Source organism: Myodes glareolus, chromosome 3 (genome assembly GCF_982192425.1).
Source record: "Myodes glareolus chromosome 3, mMyoGla1.1, whole genome shotgun sequence".
Taxonomy (NCBI): Eukaryota; Metazoa; Chordata; class Mammalia; order Rodentia; family Cricetidae; genus Myodes; species Myodes glareolus.
This window is the reverse complement of record NC_142028.1, coordinates 16,201,762-16,222,707: the sequence shown is the minus strand read 5'-3', so window position 1 is coordinate 16,222,707 and position 20,946 is coordinate 16,201,762. Positions and strand designations below refer to the sequence as shown.

Here is a 20,946-nt window from a genome sequence, read left to right as displayed (position 1 = left end):
TGTCATGATGGATTCCTCTGGAGCCATAAGCCCGGATACATTCTTCCTTCCCTAAAGCTGTCTTACTCGGAGTATTTAGTACAGCAACAGAAAATTAACTACTATACTGGTTTTTCCCTGCTCTGGAAATGCCCTCATGCCCCAAGGGGAGTCCCTTATGTGGTTCTAAATCCAGTCAAGTTGACAATGAGAGTCAGTATCATCCTTTCTCCCTCCCTTCCAGAAAGATACCCATCCATTCCAGTTATGTTCTATTCCTGTGTGAGAAACTTAGTCACTACTGTATCTGCTGTAAGAGTGGCTAAAAAGGCTGGGCAGTGGGGGCACAGGCCTTTAATCCCAGCACTTGGGAGGCAGAGGCAATTGGATCTCTGAGTTCGAGGCCAGCCTAGTCTACAGAGTGAGTTCCAGGATAACCAGGACTACACAGAGAAACTCTGTCTCAAAAAACCAGCCAACCAATCAATGAAAACAAAACAGTGCCTAGAAAAATAAGATATTCATACTAGATGAGGAAATGTCTGACTCAAAACTGAGGAGTTAGGTGGACATGGTGACACGGGCCCATAATTTCCATGGTTAGGAGGCTAAATCAGGAGGACTATGAGTTCATGGCCAAACCTATGGTACATATTGAAATTTACTGTTTCTTAAAGGAGACTTTTATTATGAGCAAGACCAGAAAAAAATACCTAGCAACCTTGACCTCAGCAGGTGCAGAGTGCACCAAGTATCTTAGGCAGAGCCAGGATTGCTGTGAGAAAGCCACACAACCAAAAGCAAGCCAGGGAGGAAAGGGGATGTCTGGCTTAGGCTGCCACATCACTGTTCATCAAAGAAAGAAGCCAGAAGGGGAACTGAAGCAGGGCAGGAACCTGAGGCAGGAGCTGATGCGGAGCCATGGAGGAGTGCTCGTCACTGGCTCGCTCTCATGCTCAGCCTGCTTCCTTATTGAACCCAAGATCACCCACGGATGATGGCACCACCCACATAGGGCTGGACCCTCTCACATTATCACTAATTAAGAAAATGCACCAAAAAAAAAAAACAAACCCAAAAACAAAAACAAAAAAACAAAGGCCAGGCAATGGCGGCACACGCCTTCAATCCCAGCACTCAGGAGGCAGAGGCAGGGGGATCTCTGTGAGTTCGAGGTCAGCCTGGTCTACAAGAGCTAGTTCCAAGAAAGGCTCCAAAGCTACAGAGAAACCTGTCTCGAAAAACAAAAAAATAAACAAACAAAAGAAGAGCAACAACAAAAAAAACCCACCAGAAAATGCCCCACAGGCTGGCCTACATACTAATGTAATAGAGATATTTTCTCTTGAGGTACCCTCCTTTCAAATAACTCTTGCTGCATTAAGTTGACACAGAACCCGTCAGCACAGCAAAGAATCTTTCACGCTGCTAACTGCTCCATGAATATTCACTCATATTTATGTGGAAATGGAGCCCAGGGACAACCTTACAGAGATGGTTGGTTCTGAATGACATTGCTTTAAAAAAAAAAAACTGAAAAAAAGAGAAACTAGCTTCAGGTTCAGAAAGAACCCGAGCAGGGAGTACAGAGAGTGCTGTGTTCCACCTGCCCCCACACTCCCAGCTTCCCCCACTTTCAATGAATAGCTCTTTATATTTACCTCATACAGGGAAAAGCCAACCTTGTTCTTAATAGTCTTTTGTTATCGTCATTAGTAAAACAAAACTTAGCTGTACACAAATCAGTTCACTATGACATAAGTAAATCTCAGTGCATGACTTTTTTCCTGCAGAGTCTTATATGTACTCCTGGCTGGCTTAGAACTTGCTACATAGACTAGGCTTGCCTCAGACTCCTATAGATCTGCCTGCTTCTGCATCAAATACTGAAATAAAAGGTGTGTGCCACCACAGCTGGCCCTTAGTGCATATTTTAGTTAGCGTTTCTATTGCTGTGAAAAGACACCATGACCACGGCAACTCTTGTAAAGGAAACTATTTAATTGGTGCAGGCTTACAGTTCAGAGATTCAGTCCATTATCAGCACAGCAGTAAGTATGGCAGCATGTAGGCAAGGATGGTGCTGGAGAAGGAGCTCAAAGATCCCCAGGCAGCAGGAAAAGACAGTGAGCCACTAAACTGACGCCTGGCTTAAGTTTCTGAAACCTCCCAGTCCATCCCTACCCCCACCCTCAGTGAAGACTCCCTCCAACAATGCCACTCACTATGAGTTTACTGGGGCCATTTTTATTTATATACTTCAAAAATATTTATTTATATATTATTATCCTGTGGGGACACACACACACACACACACACACACACACACACACACGGTGTGTGTTTGTGTGCATGCCTGCCTTGAATGTATGTGGAGGTCAGAGGACAACTTTGTGGAGTGGATTCTCTACCTTTATGTGGGTTGTGGTGATGAAACTGCTTGCCAGCTTGGACGGTAAGCTTCTTTACTTGCTGAACTATCTTAGTAGCCCTTTTCTGTCTGTTTGTTTTACTTTCTGTGGTGTTTGTTTTGAGACAGGGACAAGTTGGTCGTGAACTCAGGACACTCCTCCTCCTTACCCTGCAGGAGAATTGGGATTATGTTTTACCCCACCACACCCTGCTGTGCAGTGGATTCTTACAGGATAAAATTGTCTTAGCTTCCTTTTTGTTGCTGTGACAAAACACACCAACCAAAAACAACTTGGGAAAGGACTGATTTGGTTACACTTCCAGGTTCATCTCGGTCTATCACTGACAGCACTCAGGGCAGGAGTCCAAGCAGGAACTTTCAGGTCATTGTCCATCACTCACAGCAGTCAGGGCAGGAGTTCAAGCAGGAACTTCCAGGTCAAGGTCCATCACTCACAGCAGTCAGGGCAGGAGTTCAAGCAGGAACTTCCAGGTCAAGGTCCATCACTCACAGCAGTCAGGGCAGGAGTTCAAGCAGGAACTTGAAGCAGAAACCACGGAAGAACACTGCTTGCTTTGGTTCATGTCTTAGCTTTCTAATACATTAGAATACAGGACCACCTTCCAAGGGAATGGTGCCACCCACAATGGGATGGGTACTTTCCCGTCAATAAACAATTAAAACAATTCATTAGGGATGCTCTTACAGGCTAATCTGAGCCAAGTAATTTCTCAGTAGATGTTTTCCACACAGACTGTAGGCTGTGTCAACCTGACAGAGCTAAGGAAAAAAACAATACTCTGTACATTTTTCTATGCGTACATGATTAATATATTTGAACAATCAGGTTGCCGGGTGGTGGTGGCGCATACCTTTAATCCCAGCACTTGGGAGGCAGAGGCAGGGGGATCTCTGTGAGTTTGAGGCCAGCCTGGGCTACAAGAGCTAGTTCCAGGACAGGCTCCAAAAGCTACAGGGAAACCCTGTCTCAAAAAACCAATCAACCAACCAACCAACCAAACAAACAAACAAACCCAATCAGGTGTGGTGGCACAAGCCTTTAATCCTGGCACTTGGGCAGTATAGGCAGGCAGGATTCTATGAGTTCAAGACCAGTCTAATCTACATAAACGAGTTCCAGAACAGCCAGTGCGAGCGAGATGTCTCAAAAACAAATAAAAAAACAAACACCTCCAAAAAAAATCAAACAACAAAAAATATTTGAACAACACTGGGTAAGCATAAACCAATAGTTTGAAGTCTACTGAGGCAGGAGTGGCCAGGCCCTGCCACCTAGACTACTCTAACTGACTTAACCGCCCTTTCCAGCTTCTTGACGTGCAGGTGGCCAGGTCCTGCCTTACACAGAGAAAAAAAAATGCCTAAGATTAGGCTACAAAATCCCACCCATCCTAGGACACCCTAGATAGCTTTATGCCCACCCCACCCCCCAAAAATCTGCCTCTTGCTCAGTTATTTGCTGCTTCTCTCCTAAGTAGAGGCAGTCACCTTCTCGTGTCTTTCCCAGGAAATCTCTCGTGTGAGATTTGCCATGCCATGTGACTTTGTGGTATTCTGACTCCTGACTGCCAGGCTACCTCAGAGCTGGACCCTTACAGTGTTTCTGATGCACCTTTGAGTGTATGAACCATGTGAAAAATTAGTTGGTTTTCCATATTTGTGGATACTGAATCTGTAGCTTCTACCAACCTACAATAACCAAAACATTAAACACATGAAGATTAGATCAATTAAAAGTGTAAATGTCCTTTATTTTTAGTCATTGATCAAGAGTGGGGTAGTGCCTTGGGAAAACTATTGATGCCCAAAGTTCAGGGCATGGGGTTTTTAAAGACAAAAAAATCACATAGATTATAATTACATCTGTTGTGGGAGGTTTGTACACTGTATAAAGATGTATTTACTGTGATTGGTATGGGTAAGAGTGGAACGGCCAATAGCTAGGCAGCAGTATAGGCGGGATTTCTGGGAAGAGAATGAAGGAAAAAGAGGAATCGAGGGGCAGGAGAAGCCAGGAGACATGAAGAAAAAACAGGAGGTGTAAGATGGACGAGAGGTAAGGTCATGTGGTACAAAGTAGATTAATATAAATGGGGTAATTTAAGCTTTAAGAGCTAGTTAGAAACAAGCCTAAGCTATAGGCTGAGTTTTCATAAATAACAGTAAGTCTCCCTGTCGCTATTTGTGAGCTGGTGGCCCAACGAATAATCTGAGTATACACATTAATCTTAGATGGTGCTCAGAGTAAGACCGCAACACTGTTAGCACGGTCCAGTTCACAGTTAGCTGTCCTAATATGCTGGAGTCGTACAAGGAGAGTGGGCCTAAGCATCTTCCTCAGTTAGCTCTCCTGATATCCTGGAGTTCTGTTTCTGAGACATGTCCTTACTTTGTAGCCCATAGTGAACTCAAAATAAAAGTACTTCTCCTGCCTCAGCCTCCCAAAAGCTGGTATTAAAGTGTAGTTACCATATGGCTTGTCATAAATATTCTAAATTGACAGTTGTGTCCTGTGACTTACATTCCATTTCTCAAGCATGAGTCAATAGTCACTCAGCTGAAGGTGTGGGAACCAAGGTCAGGGTTGGCCTTCTTACTCAAAGTAGGTCAGCTAATCTCTGTGGAGGACTCGCCATTCTGCCTCCCACACAGGACTCCACCCTCAGTTTTCAAGGCCTTGTGAGTCGTTACATAAACTAGCTTTTCAAGCTGACAGGATCAGATTCTGTTGATTTGCTTTTCGGTTTTGAGAGAAGGCCGCAGACTCCTTCCGTTGCTGAAGATGACCTTGAGCTTCTGACCCTCGCACCTACCTCTCAAGAGCTAGGATTGCAGGTATGTACCACCACACCCAGTTTAGGGGTGCTGGGGGGATCAAATCAGGCCCTGGCACATAACAGGAAACTCTCCGCCAGCTGAACCATAGCCCCAAGCTAACAGCTGTCTTTATCTATCACATTAACATCAGCTTCCTGAGGCTGAGCCACTTTCTCCCTAGCATTTGGCACAAGCAGATTCCCACTTTTCTTTTTCTTCAGAGACATCTCATTCAGTAGTCCACTCTAGTGTGGAACTCACTAGCCCACACTGCCCTGCTGAGTATGGTAGCATTATGCTGGTCCCTGCCACTCGACAGGATGCACTCAGGCATTATGATGGCCAGCCCAGGGTCCTATGGCACCTATGTCACTAGGAGTCTGTATAGGGGAGTAAAGGTCCCTTTAAGAGACAAGCTCCGCCCACTCCCTATTCCCCCCCCTTCTGAAAAGGTAGGTTGGTCCTTGCCTCTTCTTCCTCTCTGAATTTCTCTTTCTCTCTTCCCTCGCCCACTCTCTTTATCTCAATAGAACTACTAGTCTGTCTGCAGGCACATGGAGGCCTTTAAAGAAGAGACAAGGCCTGCATACAAAAGTCTCTTTTTAAAGAAGTGACAAGCTCTGCCCATCCCCCCCCCCACCTCTCTGCTGCTCCTCTGTAGAGGCAGGCAGGTCTTTGCGCTTCCTGTCTCTCTGCCTGTCTCTCTCTGCCTCTTCTCTTCCACTACGCCTCTCCCCCTTTTCATTCCTTTATCCTTCTAACCCTTTTCATTCCTTTATCCGGCCCTCTGATGGTGGCGCACACCTTTAATCCCAGCATTTGGGAGGCAGAGGCAGGAGGATCTACATAAGTGCGAGGCCAGCCTGGTCTATAAGAGCTAGTTGCAGGACAGGCTCCAAAGCTACATAGAGAAATCCTGTATCAAAAATAAAATAAAAAAGAATAAAAAAGTACAAATCCATTCCCTTTATCTCAATAAAACCTCTCTGAGTGAGCACTGTCTGCATGGCGTGTCTATCTCTCACCTGCCATGGGTTCTTACCTGCCCACCCACTGTGGGACTCCTTGGACCTGCTAAGGTCCCTTTCTTGCCATGTAACAGTGCTGGGATTGCAGGCATAAGGCCCCATCTCCGGCTTTAGCATCCTCTTGATAGCTAGCTGATCTATTGCAGGCATTTGTTGTAGTGCTAGGAAATGAGTTGGTAAAGATGGAGAAGCACCATGATTCAGGAGAGGTTTAGTTCTTAGTGCAGTGGTGCGGGAGAACGCGAATAAAGCAATCCCACATTAATTTCAGAACTGAGGACTGATACGGGGGACTTTACTTAGGGAGGACTCACAGATCACAATCCTTTGCATGGATGGGGAGCAGGAACAAACCCAGCATTCAGGCAAGATAGGAGAGAGAGAGAGAGAGAGAAAGAGAGAGAGAAGAGAGAGAGAAGAGAGCATGCGTAGGTGCACGTAGGAGCACAAGTTCTTACCTTTTTGGTACCTAAGGCCACACCCAACCTGGTCCAGCCTCTCAAAGACCATCATGGTGGTGTATACCATACCTACAACCTCTGCTTGAGAAGCTAGAGGCAGGAAAGACCAGAGTTCAAAGTCAGCCTCTGTTGTTTGTTTGTTAGCCTCTAAGTTTGAGGCTAACCTGGGCTACATGAGCTCCTGTCTTAATGAGCCACAACAGCAATAAAAAACTGAGCCCATACACAGTGAGCGCCTGTAGTCCCAGAGTTGAAAGCTGAGGCCAGCCTGATTTACAGACACCGGGACAGCAATTAGGGAGGCATTGCTGACTGAAGCAGTAGGGTGGGGATTTGGGAAGACGCCTGTGCTAGAGGAGCATGAACTCCTAACTCTGGAATCCCAGCCAATGGGAAAAAGAGAGCAGGAATTTCTCATCATTAGGGACTTGAGAATCACAAAGTAACCATTTTTGCCTTTTTTCTATGCTGGCGTCTCTTTCTGCAGAATGGTATAAAAAACCTGATTTCCTTCACTTCTTTTGAATCTATTAGAGCAGGTCTTGTTTCTCATCCCTCTTGCCACCCCTACATCTGACCAACACTACTTAAAATTCAAAGTTCTCATAACTGCCTCAGTTCTGATGAGCCATGTCAACAGTCAGCAAACCTTCTCCCTGTGGGCAGTTTTCTTGTTGAGGACAAAACTCAGGAAATTACTGAAAGAGGTGCAGAGAGGACAGGAGGGGACCAATTGCTTCTGTCTCCTCTGCTCACTGAGTCCAGATGAACTAGCGTCCTGGCCCACCACCGTGTTCTCCAACCAGGAAGCTCCCACTGAAGCGTTGGTGTCTAGTTTTTCTTGGTGCTTCACTACATGGAGATGATTGTCGAAACCACGGCCCACACGATTAACTCCTGTCTCCAGCTCCCTTGGTCTCTTTAGTGGTTAGGGTGACTCAGAGTCCCACCACCTAATCCAATAATCACATGGTTGTTCTTTCTGAGGTTGTCGTGGGCTCAAAGATGAGTCACTCTAGCATCATAGGAAAGATGCATCTCCCTGGGAGTTCAAAGGGCTTTTGAAGTCCTGTGCCAGAAACAAGTGAAAATTATGCACGAGCACGCGTGTGTACACACACACACACACACATTTATTTACTATACATGCTATATCTTCATGTCATATCAATTTTTAAAAAGAATGTGGCACTTTGGCTGAGATAAAATGAGCAGGCTTGAGGGAAAAGGAATTGTATTTTTTTTTGTTGTTGTTATTGTTTTGAGATAGGTTCTTAAGCCAGGTAGTAGTGGCACACGCCTTTAATCCCAGCACGTGGGAGGCAGGGCAGGCGGATCTCTGTGAGTTCAAGGCCAGCCTGGTCTACAAGAGTGTGTTCCATGACAGGCTCGAAAGCTACACAGAGGGAAAAAAAAAAAAACTAGACTGACCTTGGGTTTATGGCAATCCTTTTCTCTTTTACTCTCCTAAATTCTAGGATTACACTCAAAATTCATCATGCCTGTCTGGGAAAAGAAATGCTTAAATAAAAGAAGGACAAAGAGAACAACTCAGATGAGACATATTAAAAATACAAAGTGTTAAAGAAAATAAGAACTCTTTTTGTTAGGAAAAAATGAGAGTTTTTGGATGAGGAGTTGTGAAGGCTACCTCGCTCAACGGCAAACATTGTGAATGCCAGGCTAATGACTGGGAGAAACGTCTGTTGATTAGAAGTTCAGCAAAGAAGGGAATGAATGGCATGACTAGTGTTCTAGGATGCCCGTGGGGAGCACAGAATGGAGCAGAGAAAGCCAAGGAGTGAGAAAGATATGTCACAGAATTATTTTTAAACTGAACTGATCTTTGCGCACGGTGTTTTGTCTGCATAGAGCGTGTTCCTGGTTCCAGAAGAGGATGCAGAATCCTCTGGAAAGGTAGTTACAAGCAGTTGTGAGCTGCCCTGTGGGTGCTGAGAATTAAACCTGGCTTCTTTGGAAGAGCTGTTAGTCCTCTTTACTGCCAGACCATCTCTCTACTCCTTTAAGTATACGGTTTTTAAAACACAACTTTCCTACAACTATAGAATGAGCATGTGCCAATGGTAATTGTTTAACTCATTAGTGAACTGATGTCAGTTGATTTAAAGAAGTATAGAACAAATCCACCTGCAAAGGGACACAGAAATACATTTTCAGGGAGCATGGTGGAATACACTTGGAATCAAAAGCACTTTTGGCTGTTGAAGGCAGGAGGATCGGGAGTGCTAGGCCAGCCTAGGCTACTTGGTAAGTTTGAGCCGACCAGGACTACATGCAACTTTGTTTCAAAACAACAACAATGTATCTGCTCGGTTTGAGACAAAGTTTAGAAGGTATTAAACCTTTCTACAGGCAAGAAATCATTTGTCCTTCTCTGGCAAAAACCTACAGCTTAGTCTGTAACTTCACAAAATAGGTCCCAATCAATAGTAAGTATCAAATTACATGAGCTGATACACTTAGAGGAGGTTCTCCAACACTAGAAGGTGCAAAGTGACCAAGAAATCGTGTGGGAAGGATAACTGAGTTCCCCGGTGCAGTAAGACGAGGTGGAAGTGATGCTGTGTACAGAGGCCCATATTCATGAGTTCTGAGGTATTAACAACTGGGAAGGATGGGGTGTGAGGTGCATGCCAATGTCTTCAGCTGCTCAGGGGACTGAGGGTGACAGGCTGGGTGAAGAGTGGCAGAGCACAAACATTCTGGAGCTAGACAGTCTTTGTCAAAGATCCATTTAATTAAATTATTTAGGCAGGATCTTCCGCTTGCTCTTGAACTTGCCCTTCTCCTGCTGCAGCCTCCCAAATGCTGGGATTACAAATGTGTGGCCACACCAGGCAAAAACCTAATTTTTACATGTGGTATGTCAGAGCCCATAGGTGACTGTGCTGGCTAGTTTTATGTCAACTTTACACAGTGGGAACTTCATAAGAGGAAATGCTCCACCATATTGGCCTGTGGTGTATTTTCTTGATTGATGGTTGATGTGGGAGGGCCCAGCTCAACGTCGGTGGTGTCACCCCTGGCCTGGTAGTCCTGGCTGCTATAGAAAAGCAGGCAGCATTCCCCTATGGCCTCTTCACTGGCTCTCCATCCAGGTTCCTGCTCTGATTTCCTTCAGTGAGGGACTAATGTGGAGCTGGAAACGAAAATAAATCCTTTCCTTCCCTACGCTGGTTTAGACCATAGTGCTTTATCGCAGCAATTGAAACCCTAAGTATAACAGCAGATATGACAGGACAGATGCTGACTATTATATTATATTATATTAGTAGCCAATAGTATGTCAGTACAAAGAATAAAAAATTACAAGGGGGTGGGCATAGTGATCCCAGCTCTCAGGAGGCAGAGGCAGGCAGATCTCTGTGAGTTCAAGGCCAGCCCAGTCTGTATAGTGAGTTCTGAGTCAGGCAGATCTATGCAATAAAATCACATCGCAAAATCAAAACTTAATAGGGTACACATTATCAAAATTGCACTAAGTGTTGATCAGTTTTCCTAAAGAAAAGATTTTATTTGGGCAGTAAGAAAAGTAACCTGGTCTACAAGAGCTAGTTCTAGGACAGGCTCCAAAAGCTACAGAGAAACCCTGTCTCCAAAAACCAAAAAAAAAAAAAACCCAAAAAACAAACAAACAAACAAAAAAAAGAAATAGCAAAGCTCTTTCCTAAAACTTGTGGACATGATCTATAGTTCAATTCATTTATCAATTTGAAGTTAACTAAGGAGGGTGGTGAGTAGCTTACTGGTAAAGTGCTCACCTAGCAATACAAGGCCCAGGTTCAATTCCCAGCACCACAGACAGTAGGTGTTGCTGCACCAGGGCAGCCTGGATGCCAAGTCTGGCGTGGGTGTGTGTGTGCTGGGATTGAGACAAAGAGGCTTCTTTTCAGGTGGAAGAACAGCAACCTTTGCTTTTCCCCAAGCTAAAGCCTTTTATATCTCTACTGCTTCTGTGGAAAACCACCACCAGAAAGAACACAAACATCCTTGTCAATTACAGACCATAAGGAAGTTCCACTGTCGGTCAGGGGGAGTGAGGGCAGCTAGATCACAACAGGTGTGGTAACGCAACCTGGAATCCCAGGACCCAGGTGGTAGAGGCAGTAGGGCCAAGAATTCGTGGCCAGTTTCTCCAATAAAATGAGTTCAAGGCCCTTCGGGGCTATATGTTATCTGTTTCAAAATAATTTCCTGTTTTGATCTTGTAGTTCATAGGATATACATTTATTGTTTTCTTTTTTCTACTTATTTATATTTCAGACAGAGTCTTTCTCAAAATCCTGACTGTTCTGAAATTTGTTATATAGACTAGGCTAGTTTTAAGCCCAAACTTAACTCCAGCCTCTTACTCCTGTGTGTTGGGATTAAAGGTATATACTCACACTTATTTAGTTATGGTGTATGTTTGTATATGTGTTCTACATGTGTGAGTAAATATATTGAGGTCAAAGGATAATTATAGGAGTTGATTATCTCCTTACACCAAGGGTCCCAGAGACTAAACATGGCAGCAAATGCTTACCAGCTAAGTCACCTCAAAGGCCTGGTATATGTCTCTTAATATAGTGTTAAAATACTTACAAAATATGGAATATATCTAATTTAAATGTGAATGTTAATAAGATAAAATAACAAATCCTTTTGATTGTCAAATGATTCTGGAAAACCCCTAAGATCCCCACAACACCCTCACCCCTCCCTGGTTTTCTCTGTGTAGTGATGGCGATTCTGGAACTCACTGTACAGAATAGACTGGCCTTAAACCCAGAGATCCCCCTGCCCTGCTTTCGAAGCACTGGGATTAAAAGTATGTGCCACTACCTCCTGGCAAGATCCCAAAAGTCTTAAAGGCATTTTCCCCCTTTAAATATGTCCTCATTTTTGGAAAAACAAAAAACAAAGCAAAACAAACAAAAACCCCTAAACCTAGCAGAAATGTGAAAACCTAGCAGAGACCTGGTCATTCACATAAGCTAGGCTCTTGTGTGTCTTACAATAAGAACACAATTTAATTGACTGTAGGAGGAGGACTTTAGTCTCCTTTTTAACTACCAGAGTTTTTTGGCAAAGATTTTTTTCTTTTCTTTTCTTTATTTTTTTTTACTTTCTATCTTTCAAAAGAGCTAAAAGTTCTGAGAAAATAAAAGCAGGAGGGACAATTTCAGGGTCCAAGGGACTAGCAAGAAGAGAGGAGGAAGTCCTGGCAGGGACTGTTTCAGAGTCCCAGGGACTAGCAAGAAGAGAGGAGAAAGTACTGGCAGGGGCAGTTGGGGTGTAATGGTAAAATTATGTCCTTGTGAACATTAACTGTTGCAGTGATATTTCATTTGTGTCTTAATAAATAAAGCTATCCCAAAGATCAGAGATTAAAACAGTCCCACTGATTAGTTTACATACCGGGCAGTGGTGATACACACGTTTAATCCCAATAACTACGCCAGTTTGCCATAGAAACTGGGTGGTGGGGTGCACGCCTTTAATCCCAGACCTAGAGAGGAATATAAGACGGGAGGAGACAGCTCTCAGTCAGTCTCATTCTGAGGATTCCTGGAGGCAGGATTTGCATTTTGGACTGAGGTAGAGGTAAGAGCCAGTGGCTGGCTGTTTTGCTTTTATGACCTTCAGGTTGAGCCCCAATTTCTGTCTCTTGGTTTTTATTAATTGTACTACAAACTACCAATTGACATAACCTAGACTCACCTGGAAAAAAAAAAAACCTCTCATTAATTGTTTTTATCAGGTTGGTCTGTGGTTGGGTTTTTGTGGGATTGTCTTGATTGCTAATTGATGTATGAGGCTCAGTCCACTGTGGGTGGTGACACCCCTGGACAGGGGACCCAGGCTTTATTTGTAAGGATGCCACCTAAGGATGAGTCCGGTAACCGGTCAGTGGCATTCCACCACGGTTTCTGCTTCAGCTCTTGCTTCAGTTCTGTCTGGACCATTCTCAGTGATGGCGCGTGACTTGGAAGTATAAGCCAATTAAGTCCTTTCGTCTCCTAAGCTGCCTTTTGTCATCGCATTTTGTCAGAGCAATAGAATGGGAACCAGAACAATACTGTATGAATATATCACGGTAGGGTCTTCATTAACACACATGAAGAAAAAAATAAACAGTAATGGTAGTAATCCGTTACAGGATTTGAGGCTCGTTCCACAGTAGGGAATCTATTCCTTATATTTTTAACCTAAAAACTCATGACTTTGGGGTCATGGGCAGGTGTAGTGTCTCCTTCTATTGCTGCTTTGCTACCTGGACATAGCATTAAGCTGTCTTCTCGCTATTTATCTTTATATTCATAGTCTAGTGCTACACTCAGCCTTGGTCAGAGAACCTTCTTGTTTTAGAGGGCAATGGTTTCTTTGAAGACTCTTAACAGGTTGGAGTGATGAGAATAAAATGTCATTGAGCGAGTGCTTAGCAACAAATGGGACGTGGATATCAAACCCACTAAAGCTCATCCAACACTATGGGGGTTAGTGGTACAATGTGGGAAGGCATTTTCCTCAGAGGTACAGCTATGGTATCTTGCTGTGGTCCTGTAAATCACCTCTTCTCCATGCCCTAGTCAACACTCTAGCCCCATTAATTCATTCTTAATCATAAAGACTTCAAAGAAATTGGTTGGGCAGTGCTGGCACATGCCTTTAATCCCTGCACTCAGGAGGCAGAGATGGTGAATCTCTGTGAGTTTGAGGCCAGCCTGGTCTACAAAGTGTGTTCCATCACAGTCAGGGCTACACAGAGAAACCTTGTCACAAAAAACAAAAACAAAAACAAAAAACCCACAAACTAATAAAACAACAAAACAAACAACAACAAAAATTTCATGAAATAAGCAAAAACAGGTTCTGGGGAGTAGCTGATTAGAAGAGTGCTTGCCTAGCAGGCACAAAGCCTGGGCCTGGTCCCCAGCAACATGACGTGCTTAAGCATGATTCGACTTCCATGATGTATCAGAGGTAGTTGGAGTCATCAACAGCAAAAGCACATCTTCTTGAGGCTACTTTACACATTTCTAGTTTAGTCCTTCTACTCAGCAGCATATGGCAGAACTGCTTTCTTTTTGGCTTTATTTATTTATTTATTGAGGTAGGGTCTCACTGTATAGCTCTGGCTGGTATGGAACTCACTGTTTCCACCTGTCTCCATTCCACAGTTGTTGTGTAGCAATTTCCTTGCAGTGAAACATTCCATCCCGAAAGGAAACTCAGTAAGCCTGGAAGTAAACAACTCAAAATAGTTTCAGGAACTCCCTGAAATTGACTAGATTCAGTCCTACCCCAATAGGAGTGGATAAATAGAAAAGACTGCTGAGAACTCATCCCAGATAAGCCAAGCTACAAGAAGACTCAACATACATTGTAGAAGGAATAAGCTCATTGGTACAACTAGTCCTCTGAAGCATATGAAATTATTATTAGTCAAGGCTCTCTCTTGCTTTCTCTCTCTCTCTCTCTCTCTCTCTCTCTCTCTCTCACACACACACACACACACACACACACACACACGTGTGTGTGTGTGTAAATAAATAGAGGGGATTCATAAGAATGGTATACAGGTGATCCAGCTAGTCCAACAATGGGAAGTTTGAGAATCACTCACTGTTGAGTCCACTGAATTGAACTGGGTCTTGGTTGATCTTTAGCATATGCTGGAATCTTGAAGAAGGAGGTTTCGGTGCTAGTAAAGGACAGATTTCCCAGTGAGAGTGTGAGAAAACAGGCAAAGATCCAAGTGTCCTTCTTTCATGTCCTTCAAAGTGGATGTCCAGATTAAGCCGGACAGTGGTGGTGGACATCTTTAATCCTAGCACTCAGTGTGTTTAAGATGAGCTTGATCTATAGAATGAGTTCTAGGGTTACACAGAGAAACCCTGTCTCAAAAAACAAAGTCCAGATTAGGGATGGTTCTTCCCACTTCAAATGATTCGATTAGGAAAAATCCTTCAGAGTTGTACTGAGATGCTTTGGTTTTAGTTAATTCTAGATGTGGATAAGTTGACAATGAAGACTAGCCACCACAACATGTCCCGGTACCACTGCTCTCAAAAAATAAATAAATAAATGTGATTTAACAGCAAGCAACCAAACAAGACACCTCTAAGTGGTAAATGCCTACAGTCTTAGCTTTTTGAGGGGTCGAACCAACAGGATCAACTAAAATAGGGATTTAGGAGTCTAGCATGGGTTACCTAGTAGGACCTTATCTCAAAAAAGTAAATGCAAAAATAATTTTTAAGTACACCATAACTGAAAACAAAATACACTTCGAATAGTCTCACACATCTCATATTTCACATTTTACTACTATCCTCTGATTCTACAAATTAATGTCTCCTCCATAGAGAAGACAGAAACAAGATAAGAAACAGTCTTTGCTTCCTATTACCAAATTTAAACACTTAACAAAATGGTCTGCTTTGTCTACATGATTAAGAGTGGGTCCAAGGGGGCAAGATTTATAGAGTTACTCATTTTCATTGTTGGTCCCAAAATGCCTGTCCCAAGAGTGAGTTCATATATAAATTTTGTACATTAAGGATCATACCCAGTCCTAAGCTGCTGCGCTAGCGCAGACTGGATGCCAAGACTGGCGGGGTGTGTGTGTGTGTGTGTGTGTGTGTGTGTGTGTGTGTCAGGATTGACACGGAGGCTTCTCTTCAGGTGGAAGAACAACAACCTTTATTTTTCCCCAAGCTAAAGCCTTTTGTACCTCTACTGCTTCTATGGAAAACCACCGCCAGAAAGAACACAAACATCCTTGTCAATTACAGACCACAAGGAAGTTCAGCTGTTGGTCAGGGGGAGTGAGGGCAGCTAAGATCACAATACTAAGCCTTGAGCAAGTAATCCTTCTGTTATCTAACACTAATTCATTCTCTGTCTGTCTGTCTAGAGAAAGTTTGCTATGCAGCCTAGACTGGCCTAGCCTCCATGAAGCTCTTGTCTATGCTTCCTTCTCTATTGCTGGGACTGTAGGCATGTGCTACCACGACTGCCACATTATATTCTCAAAGTGTCATCATATATAGACAGTGAAGTGTTCTCAGTCCACTGAGAACACAATGAAAATAAAACAAAATGCTCCCCAAAAGACTCAAACCCACAGGGATAAGATAGAATATTCAGCCTTAAACAGGACAACTTTATTAACCTTTTTTTTTTTCCCAACACACATGGAATAATACAGAAGAGGCAGAAAGAATGTTAGAGCCAGAAGACAGAGACAAGTGCTTTGAATTGCTGTCCTGTGGATAGAATGTAGAGTAAAAGGGCAAGCAAAAGAAACACACTCTGGCCCTGAAACCAGAACCAGTGAAAGAAATACACCCTGACCCTGAAACCACAGCCAGTTGAAGAAACATGCTTTACCCTGAAACCAGAACCAAAAAACACAACCTGACCCTGGAACCAGAGCCAGAAAATATACCTTGGTCCTGAAACCAGAGTCAAAGGCTAAAAGGATCAATGAAAGAAATATGCTTTGGCCCTGAAACAAGAGCCTAAGAAACAGACTCTGCCCCTGACCAAGTCAGTACAAAAACTAACCAATCCTTGAACACAAAATTCAGCCAATCTCTGAGCTTGCCCAAGTTTAGGAACTGAAATCCAACCAATTCCCACCCTGAAAATCTTCACCCTGGAAAATTCTGCCCCTAAGAAGTCCTATATAAGCCCTGTGCCTGTTCCGTTTGTTGCTGCCTTTTTCTACCATGGCAGAGCCAGGCACCCTCCTGGATAAATAAATCTCTCGAATGACACTTGGGTGAGACCTTCTTTCACTAGAGTGGAGTGGCGCAGAGAAGTAACAATGTTCCCCCTGAGCCAGAGTGAAGACAGCACACATCTTCCAACAAGGCCACACCTCCCAATCCTTCCTACACAGTTCCACTAACTGGGGACCAAGCATTAAAACATATGAGTCCATGGGGGTCATTCTCAATCAAATCAGCACGGCAACTATAAGGTCCTTGTAAGCACAGCTAGTTTCTGCTGATTACTTTTCCAAGCACATACACAGTAGAACCTCAAAGAGTCCCTTTAAAATGGAAAGAAGTACAATGTTAAGGTTATGACTGTTTATAGAATGAGGCAGTGAGACTATGATCAGATTGGCCTGAGTCATAATTTAAAGCCTAATGTCTGGGTAGCGAAATCAGGTCAGGTTTAAGTACTTGTGGTTAGAGCCTGTTCAGCTTGTTTAATCTCGAGTTAGGAATTCCCAAGTTCTCTCCCTGTATTTTTCAGTGTTAGGGTGGCTAGAAGAGGAACTGATGAAACTTGGAAGGCAGAAGCAAAACACTAGCAGTTCTCTTGCTCAGATGTGGTAACAGGAAGATTGGCACTTTCTGGGTATGCTCTCTCCTTCCTTTCACCTTCAGCTTTCATAGCTGCCAAATCGTTTGACCAACAATGACCCTAAGTAAGCAACAGAAACGTGACTGTGTGCAAGGCGTGGTGACCATGAACTGAGGCAATACAGCTCCCTTGAAATCCCACTTAAGTAATGAATACATTTGATGTTTCTTATTAATTAGCTGGTGCCTCCTTCCCTTCTGTTCTAGCTAACCCTCATGGATTGCTATTTCATCAGTTCTAACTGCAGGTCTATGGGGCTTAAATAAACTTCTTAACCCCAGAACTCGTGAGGGTGTCCAACTGTCTTACCAAAGCCCTGATGGTACATTTTGGTACAGGAAGTGGGTCCAGGGAAACAGAAGCATGATGCTGAGACTTTCAGTTTAGTTCTCTGATTTGCCTAAACATAAATGGTGACAGCACTATCAGTAATACATGGCTATTCATTGCGCAAAGGGGCAAAATATTTTAATCCATGGAAAACTGCTACCTACAAACAGAATATAAAATTAAGACTCTTTAGCCAGGCAGTGGTGGTGCATGCCTTTAATCCTAGCACTCAGGAGGCAGAGGCAGACAGATCTCTGAGTTCAAGTTCAGCCTGGTCTACAAGAGCTAGTTCCAGGACAGGCTCCAAAGCTACAGAGAAACCCTGCCTGGAGGGTGTGTGTGTGGGGGGGAGACTTGTCTGGGCCTCAGTAAGGTTAAGCCAGCTCAGACAATATGGTAGGACTTGCTGTAAAAATTAAATGGAGAAAAACAAAGAACAAATAAACAAAAATAATAAAAAGTAAAAGAGGGCTGGGCACATGGCTTAAATGGTAGAAAACAAAACAAAACACCACAATATAGATTAAGGACATAAACACAAGTCTTGAATGGAAATCAACAAAGAAGTAATATAGCTTCTTTAACATAATTGGTCATAACCATAAAAACTAAAAACTAAGCCTCTTTTACTTAGCCACAAGTACAGAGTGCATGCTCCAGACTCAGAGCATACATTTAATATTTAAAAATTTAACCCCCGCCAACAACAACAAAAAACATGTACATTTACAAATCCCTTGCAGGAGACTTTTGTTTTTGTTCACTTCCTCTTTTTATACAATCACCCAGTGACATAGCCACAAGTGGCTCAGTGGCCCAGAGTCCTGCAGATGCCCAGAATTAGAACCCAGAGCCCCAGGGCTTCCTGCAGAGCAGAAGTCTCTATTTGGAACAAGTGACTACTCCTACAACTTCTGCTCATGTCTAGAAATGCTCCTGATGCAAGCAGTTCAAGGTGCTGAGGCTGTAGAGTTTCTGATAATGCTGTTTTTTGTCTCCCTGCATTCACCTGGATCAGGAATGGCTCTCCTCAGGGAAAGGCTGAGGCCTGCAGAGGTCAGCCTTAGAGGTACCTGGAGCCCTGCAGCTGCCCTGAGTCTACAGGGCCAGGGACAACTGCTGCTTAGGGTTCACAAATGAATTCTGATCCTGCTGACAGCATAGATTTTGATGTTAGAAAGGGTAGGATAGTGTATACTATCTGATCTCAGAAGACCTAGCACTATTCGTCACACTATTCAGAAGTAAAATAGGTAACATGCTTCTTTCTTCTCCTCTTCTCTCTCTTTTTTGGTTTTTCAAGATAGGGTTTCTCTGTGTAACAGCCCTGACTTTCCTGGAGCTCACTGTGTAGACCAGGCTGGCTTTGAACTCCCACAGATCACCTTCCTCTGCCTCCTGAATGCTGGATTTAAAGGCATGAGCCACCTCTGTCTGGCTTGCTGATTCTTTGGTCCCAGCTGTCCAACATCTATTGTCCTAGGAAAATCAAAGGTTTTCTTTTGTGGTCTTGGTCTCTTGTTAATCACAGCTGATTCCTCAGTCCCAACAGACCAGAACCACAGATTCTTCACACAAACTGCCCACTAGTCTTTGCTTTCTTCTGTCTGTACTACTCTCCACAGTCTTATCTTCCAAGATCCTACAGAACAGCTCACTAAACTCTCAGCACTCAATGGCTTCAATATGAAGTCCGCCCACAATCCTCCTGAAAACAAGTTCAGATCTGTCAAGAGTCAAGAGCAACACCTCCCCTGATTGGTGTGGAGGCTGGAGTAGGAAGATGGGAGCACACATTTCTCACATTTTCTTTTTGCCTCTTTTTTTTTTTTTTGAGATAAGTTTCTCTGCATAACCTTGGCTGTTCTGGAACTCACTTTGTAGACCAGGATGGCCTTGAACTCTTACGAGGTTGGCCAGCCTTTGCCTCCCACGCCTTGGGATTAAAGGTGTGCACCGCCACACCCAGCCAGGTGTTTTTTTTTTTTTTTACTCACTTTCTCTCTTTACTAGATTAAATGAGGATACTTAAGATAATCTCTCTCAACTCAAAATCAATTTAGGATTTTAATTATATCTAGAAAAATATATCCCCACCCCCACCCCCACCAGGGATTCTCTGAGTAACCCTTCCTGAACTCCCTATAAACCAGGCTGTCCTGGAAGTCAGAGATCAGCCTGCCTATTGTCTCCAGTGCCGGAACTGAAGTCTTCACTGCCGCTCCGCCCGTTCACCTTTGATATACTGAAAACTAAAGTCCCAAGTTCCACCCACAGTGAAGCCTCAGAGAGCACACTGGCATGGACTAAACTTAGTGGCGAGGGTTCATTCCATGATTCTGGCCATTTTGGTTTGCTGCCGTCACTCAGGACTCAAGCGTGGGAGGCCTGGTACTCGAAAGAGTCTGGGAATCACACCATATTGTTTGTCCTCCGCAGTTGTTTGCTGAATTAAAAATCCCACGGGCTTGCCTGCCTAACACCCTAGTTGAACTGTTAAGTACAGGACAATTATTACAGCTGTGGGTCTTTTTAGAGACAGTCTCAAACCCAGGATGATCTGGAGGCACGTGGTCCCTCCATGATAAGGCGCTGCCCCACCCTCGCTCACTGCCAATGGGTTCCACCCATGGGCTATTACAGCTGGCTATGAGAGTTAGATTCCCTCAGCACTGACCTTCACAACTTAAGTTTCGGAACACAGAGATTGCTTAAGTTACTATCAAATACTTTGAGGGGAAAAAACTACATTTTAAGTGATTAAACTTTCCATCTAAGATTTTTCTGGTTTTACCTGCCTTGATAAAAACAGGTTGATTCTTTTCTACATTCTAGTTCTCGATTTGGTTGAGCAGTTGTTATTATGACTATTTTAGAGATAAGTGAATTTGCAGTGTGAAGGTATGATTGGTAGTGATTGCTCTGTTACAGATTACCTGAAAAAAATGAGGCTTTTATCCACATCCTGACGATTAATAGAATTCATTTGGTGAACTTAAAAATAAATGATACCTATAACTGACACTTGAGAGTTTAAGGAACAGTGATTTCGAATTCCAGGCCAGTGTGGGCTACGTAGCTACATACAAGGCTAGACTGCGCAAAACTGTATGAATCTGTCTCGACAAAACAGAAAAGTTAAAATAAAAAATAAATGTTGAATGAATCCTACTCTAGGATTGTAGACTTTGTGCAAAATCTTTCTGCTTTTTAAACACTCACCTACTTCCTTTCTCAAGTTTCATGAAGGGTGTTCACTGAAGAATCTCTAGGCAAAAAACACCTCGGAGGTGAAGCCGGGGGAAGCCAACCGAAAAAAAATTACCTCCGGATGCGATTGGAAAGACGGCAGCGCCACCACCGCACACTTGGTTCTCATTTTCAAGGCAGGAGGCGTGGCCAAAGGCCCTCATTCAAATAAAAAACCAGGAGATTTGCATGGCGAATTGGCACCGCGTGCGCTCATTGGCCGATGGCAGAGTGGGCGGAGTGCACGGGGCGCTCGCGGAGC

General features: G+C 43.6%; 1 protein-coding gene and 1 long non-coding RNA gene across 4 annotated transcripts in view; one reads left to right on the top strand and one right to left on the bottom strand.

Moving 5' to 3' along the window:
• Positions 1 to 1,960: 1,960 nt before the first annotated feature.
• Positions 1,961 to 20,931, bottom strand: LOC125399142 (uncharacterized). Of its 3 annotated transcripts, XR_015737416.1 has the most exons (4): positions 20,658 to 20,883; positions 12,141 to 12,231; positions 6,717 to 7,788; positions 1,961 to 2,932 (listed from the first exon to the last, which is right to left on the bottom strand). It is a non-coding gene; the product is annotated as an uncharacterized LOC125399142 (long non-coding RNA). The 3 variants fall into 3 exon arrangements; XR_015737417.1 differs by lacking the exon at positions 6,717 to 7,788 and having other exon boundaries at positions 20,658 to 20,931; XR_015737415.1 differs by having other exon boundaries at positions 1,961 to 7,788.
• Positions 5,125 to 20,946, top strand: part of Atf7ip (activating transcription factor 7 interacting protein) — a 104,765-nt gene continuing 88,943 nt past the window's right edge. Inside the window, exon 1 of the mRNA XM_085687264.2 lies at positions 5,125 to 5,248. The gene's annotated coding sequence lies outside the window, so the exon portion shown is untranslated. The remainder of the gene's footprint in view (positions 5,249 to 20,946) is intronic.